This window comes from Heterodontus francisci, unplaced genomic scaffold (genome assembly GCF_036365525.1).
Source record: "Heterodontus francisci isolate sHetFra1 unplaced genomic scaffold, sHetFra1.hap1 HAP1_SCAFFOLD_398, whole genome shotgun sequence".
Lineage (NCBI taxonomy): Eukaryota > Metazoa > Chordata > Chondrichthyes > Heterodontiformes > Heterodontidae > Heterodontus > Heterodontus francisci.
The window spans coordinates 593,457-603,387 of NW_027140825.1; the positions used below are offsets into that span (position 1 = coordinate 593,457).

At 47.2% G+C, this 9,931-nt stretch overlaps 1 long non-coding RNA gene across 1 annotated transcript; it reads right to left on the reverse strand.

Annotated features, from left to right (window-relative positions):
- Positions 1-2,282: 2,282 nt before the first annotated feature.
- LOC137361230 (uncharacterized) lies at positions 2,283-6,976 on the reverse strand. The gene is made up of 3 exons (XR_010972111.1): positions 6,686-6,976; positions 6,491-6,524; positions 2,283-3,189 (listed from the first exon to the last, which is right to left on the reverse strand). It is a non-coding gene; the product is annotated as an uncharacterized lncRNA (long non-coding RNA).
- Between the last annotated feature and the right edge of the window lie 2,955 nt (positions 6,977-9,931).

A 9,931-nucleotide genomic window follows, 5' to 3' on the forward strand; every position in this document is an offset into this window, starting at 1 on the left:
TGAAGTCTTGCTTCAATTGCATAGAACCATGGTTGGACCGCACCTGGAGTGCTGTGTGCAGTTTTGGTCCCCTGACCTTCGGAAGGATATTATTCCCATAGAGGGAGTGCTAAGAAGGATCATCCGACATGTTCCCGGGATGGCGGGTCTGTCCTATGAAGAGAGATTTGGGAAACTGGGCCTGTATTCTCTAGAGTTTCGAAGAATGCGAGGTGATCTCATTGAAACCTACAAAGTCCTTAAAGGGATAGACAGGGGAGATGCAGGTAAGAAGCTTCCTCTGGTTGAAAGAGAAGGTAATTCAGACATTAGAGTGTTTAAAATGGGTGCAGAGAAAGTATTAGATTGGCTGTCTGACCAGAAAGTGGATAAAGCACCAGCACCAGATGAGATGAGGGAAGTGAGGATGGAAATCGCAGAGGCGTTGGCCATAATTTTTCAGTCTTCCTTAGACTCAGGGCTGGTGCCAGAGGACTGGAGAATTTCAAACGTTACACCCTTATTCAAAAAAGGGGGAAAGATAAGCCCAGCAACTACAGGCCAGTTTAACTTTGGTGGTAGGGAAACTTCTAGAAAAAATAATTCGGGACAAAATCAATAGTCACATGGACGAGTTAATTAATGAAAGACAGCATGGATTCCATAAGGGAAAATCATGTTTAACTAACCTGCTGGATTTTTTTTGAGAAGGCAACAGAGAGGGTTGATGAGGGCAATGCTGTGGATGTGGTATACATGGACTTTCAAAAGGCGTTTGATACAATGCCACACAACAAACCTGTGAGAAAACTTGTAACTCGTGGAATAAAAGGGACGATAGCAACATGGATACGAAATTGGTTTAGTGACAGAAAACAAAGAGCAGTGGTTAATGGATGTTTTTTCGGGCTGGAGGAAGGTTTGCAGTGGAGTTCCCCAGGGATCATTATTAGGACCTTTGCTTTTCCTGATATATATTAATGACCTAGACCTTGGTGTACAGGGCACAGTTTCAAAGTTTGCCGATGATACGAAACTTGGAAGCATTGTGAACTGTGAGGAGGATAATGTCAAACTTGAAAAGGACATAGACATGTTGGTGGAATGGGCAGACAGGTGGCAGATGAGGTTCAATGCAGAGAAATGTGAAGTGATTCATTTTGGTCGGATGAACAACAGAGAATAAAGGGCACAACTCGAAAGGGGGTGCAGGAGCACAGGGGCCAAGGTGTATATTTATTTCAGTCATTAAGAGTGGAAGGACGGGTTGGGACAGTTTTACTTGGAGAAGAGAAGGCTGAGAGGTGATTTGATGGAGGTTTTCAAAATCATGAGGGATCTGGACAGAGTAGATGGAGAGAAACTTTTCCCACTCGTGAAAGGATCGAGAGGGCACAGATTTAAAGTATTTGGTAAGGGAAGCAAAAGTGACATGAGGGAGAACTTTTTCACACAGCGAGTGGTGAAGGTCCAGAATGCACTGCCTGAGAACGTGGTGGAGGCAGGTTCAATTGAAGCATTCAAGAGCGAATTAGACAGTTATATGGAAAGGAAGGATGTGCAGGGTTATGGGGAGAAGGCAGGGGAGTGGGACTGAGGGAATTTCTCTTCCAGAGAGACAGTGCGGGCACGGTGGGCCGAATGACCTCCTTCTGCACTGTAACAATTCTGTGATTCTGTGGTTGAGAAGTCTAGAACCAGGGGGCTCAATTTCGCGACCACAGCGAGTAAGTTAAGGCCAATAGTGGAGATGCATTTAAGGGGGATATTAGATCAGGACATGAGGGAGTAAGGAATAGAAGGAGGTGCTGATGGGCTGAGATGCAGAGAGATGGGAACAGGATTGTAAACCATGGCACGGAGTCAACTCCCCCTTGGCCCCTTTATTTCCTTCACCCACTTAATCCTGGCCGTTACGTGGGACTTCGTCCTCTTAATTCAGACTCAGGCTGGGTGTTTGGGATATTGGGGTTACAGGAGAGCCACCCTCCACCTAATCCACCAGCGACAGTTAATGGCTTAGTACAAAGAGGAGAAAACTCAGTCCTTTCTTTAACTATCAAGTTACTTTATTCACGTTGTTGTACAATGTAAGAATAAGGCTTATACACTTGGTTAGACAAAAGCATGCAACTCAAATTGGGTTATACAGTTAATAACAAAGCTAGCTAGAATTGACAAGCACACCCACAAGGTTCCTCTGACCTTTCCCTGACCTCGTCACAGAAAACAAACGATAATTCCCGGAAAGGGGAGAGCTGATGCTGGCCAGACGTTCTGATCTCTCTCTCTTTGACGTCGTCACCGTGTTGCTCACGCAGGGTCTTCCATTTCCACGATGGTTGGTCTCTGGAGTTTCCCGCTGGCTCGATGCCTGAGATTCTCCATACTTATTCTCTTTCTTATCTCTTCAAAACTGTGCTGTCTCTTTCCTGTTGGTTTAGGCCTGCTCACCTCGTTCGTATCTTCTCCTTATTGGCCCAGGCCCAAAGACCCCGGTATATCACCGTTTCCAAATAAGGCTCTATTCCTGTGATTTCTCCCTTGTCTGTCACATAAATTAATTAGTTCAAATTGGTTTTTACCAGCACAGGCCAGTGTCTGAGCTCAGGTTACTTTAGTTCATGTGCTATCCAGCAGCTTGTAACAGATTCTGTACTTCTTGCAGCCCACGGCCAAGGGATGATGTTGTTTATTTTGGGTAACTGTTTCGAACAGCCAGGCCAGGCTCGATTGATCGAATGACCTTGGTTAGTGCTGTATGATTCTATAACTATCGAAGACGCATCAAGGGGCTTGTTTGTTTTAGTCAGAGAAAGACTTATTTTCCCTGTCTCCTAAACGAGAATTGAAGGGTTAAATTCTTGCCTGGGCCGAACTCCCAGATGCTTTAAAAGTTGTTCAAAAGACACCGAATGTCTGAAAGACAAGTTGGTTAACAATTGTCAACAGTTGCTCAAAACCGCCAAATTGGGAATCTGTTCCATTGAGAGTTGCCTCGTACTTGCATAGTATGAATCATCAGGGGCATGTAGAATAGGGAGCTCTGTGCAACTCCTTGTCAGAATCCTCCGTCCATTCTTTCAACAGTATCATGAACCCATTTACCCCAACTCGTAATCTGTTCTTAAAATGTAGAGGCTACCTTCACGAAAAGAGCCTTATCACATGGATGGAGCATTTTAACCATTAATATTGTATTGATATAATCTGAATCGAAGGAGAACAAGAAGATGCAACAATATCAACAAAATAGCAAATCATGATATATCACTGATGTAACTGCGAGATGTAAACAATGACGTTAGATATATGATAAACAACAGAGGGATGAATATACACTTAGACAGATAAGAGCCAGATAAGTCGATCGATGACAAATATATATCGATTTCAGAGTGAATAGAGATAAATAGATCAATAGAGATATATATCGATAGCTGGAGGGATCGATAGAGCGATGGATGGACAGACAAATGGAACAATAGATAGATAGATGGAGCAATAGGTAGATATATAGATTGATAGATAGATAGATAGATAGATAGATAGATAGATAGATAGATAGATAGATAGATAGATAGATAGATAGATAGATAGATAGATATAGACCCCAATCACTGACTCCACTCACTGACTCCTCTCACTGACCCCACTCACTAACACCACTCAGTGACTCCACTCACTGTCCTCTCTCACTGACTCCACTCACTGTCCTCTCTCACTGACCCCACCCACTGACCCCTCTCACTGACCCCGCTCACTGACCCCACTCACTGACCCCACTCACTGACCCCACTCACTGACTCCACTGACTGTCCCCACTCACTGACCCCACTTACTAACACCACTCACTGACTCCTCTCACTGACCCCACTGACTGACTCCACTCACTGTCCACACTCACTGACCCCACTGACTGACCCCACTCACCGACTCCACTCACTGACCCCACTCACTGACCCCACTCACTGACTCCTCTCACTGACCCAAACCACTGACACCAGTCACTGACTCCTCTCTTTGACCCCACTCACTGACACCACTCACTGACCCCACTCATTGACTCCACTCACTGTCCCCACTCACTTACCCCACTCACTGACACCACTCAATGACTCCTCTCACTGACTCAACTCACTGACTCCACTCACTGTCCACACTCACTGACCCCACTAACTGATGCCACTCACTGACACCACTCACTGACTCCACTCACTGTCTACACTCACTGACCCCACTCACTGACCCTACTGACTGACTCCACTGAGAGACTCCACTAACTGACTCCACTCACTGACTCCAGTCACTGACCGCACGCACTGATCCCGCTCACTAACGCCGGTCACAGACCACACTCACTGACCCCGCTCACTAACCCCGCTCACTAATCCCGCCCACTGACTCCACTCACTGTCCCCACTCACTGACCCCACTTACTGATCCCACTCACTGACTCCCCACTGACCCCGCTCACTAACCCCGCTCACTAACCCTGCTCACTGACTCCACTCACTGTCCCCGGCCACTGACACCACTCACGGACTCCACTCACAGACTCCACTCACTGCCTCCACTCACTGACTCCGCTGACTGTCCCCACTCACTGTCCCCACTCACTGACCCCACTCACTAACCCCACTCACTGATTCCACTCACTGTCCCCACTCACTGACCCCACTCACTGACACCACTCACAGACTCCACTCACTGACCACACTCACTGGCCCCACTCACTGACACCTCTCACTGACCCCACCCACTGACACCAGTCACTGACTCCTCTCTTTGACCCCACTCACTGACCCCACTCACGGACTCCACTCACTGTCCCCACACACTGACCCCACTCACTGACCCCACTCACTGACTCCACTCACTGTCATCACTCACTGACCCCACTCACATATACCACTCACTGACTCCTCTCACTGACCCAACACACTGACTCCACTCACTATCCACACTCACTGACCCCACTCACTGACTCCACTCACTGACACCATTGACTGTCTCCACTCACTGACCTCTCTCACTGACTCCACTGAGCGACTCCACTCACTGACTCCACTTACTGACTCCAGTCACTGACCGCACGCACTGACCCCGCTCAGTAACCCGGTCACTGACCCCACTCGCTGATGCCGCTCACTAACCCCGCTCACTAACCCGGCTCACTGACTCCACTTACTGTCCCCGCTCACTGACTCCATCACTGACCTCACTCACTGACTCCACTGAGTGACATCACTCAGTGACTCCACTCACTGACTCCACGCACTGACCCCACGCACTGAACCCACTCACTAACCCCGCTCACTGACTCCACTCACAGACCTCACTCACTGACTCCACTGAGTGACACCACTCAGTGACTCCACTCACTGACTCCAGTCACCGACCGCACGCACTGACCCCGCTCACTAACACCGCTCACTGACTCCACTGAGTGACACCACTCAGTGACTCCACTCAGTGACTCCACTCACTGTACGCACGCACTGACCCCGCTCACTAACCCCGCACACTGACTCCACTCACTGAACTCACTCACTGACTCCACTGAGTGACACCACTCAGTGACTCCACTCACTGACTCCACTCACTGACCTCACTCACTGACTCCACTGAGTGACATCACTCAGTGACTCCACTCACTGACTCCACGCACTGACCCCACGCACTGAACCAACTCACTAACCCCGCTCACTGACCCCAGTTACTGATCCCACTCACTGACTCCCCACTGGCCCCGCACACCAACCCCGCTCACTAACCCTGCTCACTGACTCCACTCACCATCCCCACTCACAGACACCACTCAAGGACTCCACTTACAGACTCCACTCACTGCCTCCACTCACTGTCCCGGCTCACTGAATCCGCTCACTGACTCCACTCACTGCCTCCACTCACTGTCCCAGCTCACTGACACCACTTACGGACTCCACTTACAGACTCCACTCACTGCCTCCGCTCACTGACTCCGCTCAATGACTCCACCACTACATCAACTCACTGTCCCTGCTCACTGACCCCACTCACTCCTCCACTTACAGACTCCACTCACTGCCGATGCACACTGACTCCACTCACTGACTCCACTTATTGCTTCCGCTCACTGACCCCACTTAGTGACCCCACTCACTGACCCCACACACTGATCCCACTCACTGACTCCACTCATTGACTCCACTCACTGACCCCATTCAATCTCCCAGATCAATCCCAAAAATAATCCTTCATTCTCCAGATGTATCCCAGTAATTTTCCCTCATTGTCTCTATCTCTGTCTCCCTCTCTGTCTCAGTCTCTTTAACTCTACCTGTCGTTTTTCGTCTCACTCTCCTCTCTCTCTCTCACTAGATCACTCTCTCTTTCACACACACATACACTCTCTTTCTCTCTCTAACAAAGTGGGTGTCCTTGTCCTGTTGATGTATATCAAGCTGGATCTACATGATCTCCTGCTCTTTCAGTTTTCTCACTAAATCCTTCTCAAAGCCATTACCCGGTCCATGGTCCAGGATCCCCCTCTGCTGTCCCTGTGGAGAAGGTAAACACAGTGTAAGTGCATAAAAACCCAGATTACTGTCATTGATTCCTGATAGTTACATTCTGAGATCTCGTGACATCTTTATTAATCGTTCATTGCACCCTCGGCAGTACCTGTAAATCTAGTGTGTCACTACAATCATAACTCAACTCTTTTTATTGTAATAAACACTGTCACTCTGCATAAGCGAACAGTAGGTCGAGGCACCGAACGGTTTTTCCCTCCACAGGTGTATCCTGCTGCCTTTGGGGTTTTTGTTGAACAGCGCCATCTCTCAGTCACTGTGATGTCTCCAGGCACAGAAATACACGGCCGAGTGATTCTCCCGCAGGCTGGAGGACTCCAGGTTGAAGTCGGAGTCAGTTGGTCTTTCAGTGGTGAAACTCTCTACCGTCCCCTCTGAGTTCACCCTTTGTGCACTTAGAGAGGAAAACATCAGCTGCGGTTCCTTCCTCGGGTGTTGTCTGTACCAGTACATGTAAGGGTTACTGGTACCATCCACGGTGCATTTCAGCTTCACCTGCTCCCCAGGAGATTTGGAGAGAGCGGCGGGAGCCTGGCGGATAGTCTGTGAGTTCACATCTGGGAAAGAGACAGGGAGAGGAGGAGATCAGTAAACAGGGAACTTCAGTCCAGTGGGGAGAGAGAAAGAGGGAAAGAAAGAGAGAATGGGAGAAATAAAAACATATCCAAAAGAAATGTTGAGTAGAATTATTGTTCCAATAAAATCCCTTCCGGTGAAACAGGGTGATCAGAGTCAGTAACAGATACACCTTTTACTTTAAGCTGCCCGCTGAATCAGCAAAGGGGAGAGAGCAGGAGTGATGAGTGTTGTCAATAACCAACCCACTCTTTACAAATCATTGGGAGGAACAGGGAAATCATTAGGAAGTGATGCAGAGATGGTGACGCCCAGCTCAACAAGTTAGAGTGGAGTAGGTTGACAATGTCTCTCTCTCTCTCTATCTATCTATCTATCTATCTATCCATCTCAATCCGCCTTCCTCTCTCTTTCTTACTCTTTGTTTCTCACTCTCTCTCTCTCTCTGCATGTATCGAGTTTTATGTCTCCCATTCTTTCACTCTCTTTCTCTCTCTGTATCTGTGTGTGTGTCTGTGTGTGTGTGTGTGTGTTTGTGTGTGTCTGCGTTTGTTTGCATCTTTCTGTGTCTGTCTCCCTCTGTCCCATTCATTTTTCCTCTCTATGTCTCCCTGATTCACCCTTTCGGTCTCTGTGTTTCATCACCGGATGTATTGAGTTCCTGTGCATTGGGGGTTGTTTTCCTCTGTGCAGTGAAGGTTAGAGGGAGATTAACCAGACTGGTACCAGGGATGAGGGACTTCAGTTACTGTGGAGAGACTGGAGAAGCTGGGGGTTTCTCTCCTTAAAGCAGAGAAGGTTAATGGTAGATGTGATACAGATATTCAAGATCATAGAGGATTTTGATAGATAATTGATGACAAACCACATCATCTCCTGGTCAATATCTGGAAAATCTATAAAAAGATGGTCAATCATTACATTATTGCACTATTTTTAATTAGTTCAGACAAAGTGTAATCACCTAAAGATAGAGTTAGATAGATAGAGAGATAGATAACCAGTTCGAGATATAGATATATAGAGAGACAGAGAGATAGATAACCAGGTACAGAGACAAATAGACAGAGAGACAGAGAGATATAAAACCAGGTAGAGAGATAGATAGAGAGATAGACAACCAGGAAGAGAGATGGATAATGTAGGGACGGAGAGATAGATAACCAGGTAGAGAGATAGATAGATAGAGAGACAGTCAGGTAGACAGATAGATACAGAGGTAGAGAAATAGAGAGATAGAGGGAAAGTCAGAGAGGTAGAGAAATAGCGAGCTAGATAGAGAGACAGTCACTGCCCCTGTAAAAGATAGGAATGTTAATTGGCGTTCTCTCATTTTACACCAGTTTGGTAGCTAGTGGGTAAGAGAGGGATGGAGAGAGAGGGAGAGGGAGGAAGAGAGAGAGATGGAGAGAGAGGGATGAAGACCGGGGGAGAGAGTAGGATGGGGAGAGGGGGAGAGATAGGGATGTAGACAGATGGAGAGAGAGAGAGAAAGAGAGAGAGAGGGAGCGATGGGCATCTATTGATCAGTCATGGTCTCATTGAATGGCGGAGTGTTTTCGAGGTGATGAATGTTCTCCTTGTGTTCCCAGGTCACTGTTAAATTTTGTTCCAGACTCTGATGTTTATCATGGTCCTACAGCACACTCTGCATTCCCTTTGGATAAAGAAAACGCAGTGAAATAAAACCACACCGTATCCATCCATCCATCCATCCATCTATCTATCTACCTTTCTATCTCTCTACCTATCTATCTTTTTCTCTATCTAATTAACTCCCTATCTCTCTATCTATCTATCTATCTATCTATCTATCTATCTATCTATCTATCTATCTATCTATCTATCGATCTATCGATCTGTCTTTATCTGATCTTCACTTCACATTTTAAAACCTTTAATAATCTCTCAGACCGCTGAAAGTTCACCCTTCAGTCTTCTCCTTTCTGGAACAAAGATTCCCGAAGTTCAAATTCTCTTGATAACTTTAACCTCTCTCCTCTGATATCATTCCTGCAAAGTCTATTTCACAATTCCCCTGTGTTTCTAAATCTAACCAGTCACTTTCTATTTAAATCCGCCCTGTCGTCTTGTGAAAAACATGTTCCCAATGATAAAAACACCCAACAAGACGCAGCACCGCCTGGTTTTATCTGAAACAGGTGTTTCCTGCTGCCTTTGGGGTTTTTGTTGAACAGCTCCATCTCTCTGAGTCACTGTGAAGACACCAGGCACAGAAATATACGGCCGAGTGATTCTCCCACAGGCTGGAGGCCTCCAGGTTGAACTGGGAGCTAGTCGGTCTCTCGGCGCTGAAACCGTCCACCGTCCCCTCTGGATCCACATAGTTAGCAGTGCTGGAGTAAAACATCAACAGGGGCTCCTTCCCCTGCTCTTGTCTGTACCAGTACATTTCGATGCTACTGCTGCTCCCCTCCACAGTGCACCTCAGTTCCACTCCTTTCCCGGCTAATCTGGAGACAGCAGCGGGAGTCTGGTGGATAGTCTGTGAGTTCACATCTGGGAGAGAGATGGAGAGAGGAGGAGATCAGTAAACAGGGAACATCTGGTAATGAAAGGAAGACAGGGAGAGGAGAGGAAGGTTCTGAAGGATAATCTTTGTATCTGGCACTCACGTTGACCCAGGATTATCAGAGCCAGGAACAGATACATCTCCCACTTGACACTGCCCTATCAAACAGCAAAGGCAGTGGAACAGAGGAGATCAGTTCTGTGACTAACCAATCCGCTCTTTGCAAATCATTGAGGAAAACATGAAGGGCATAAGGAAGTGA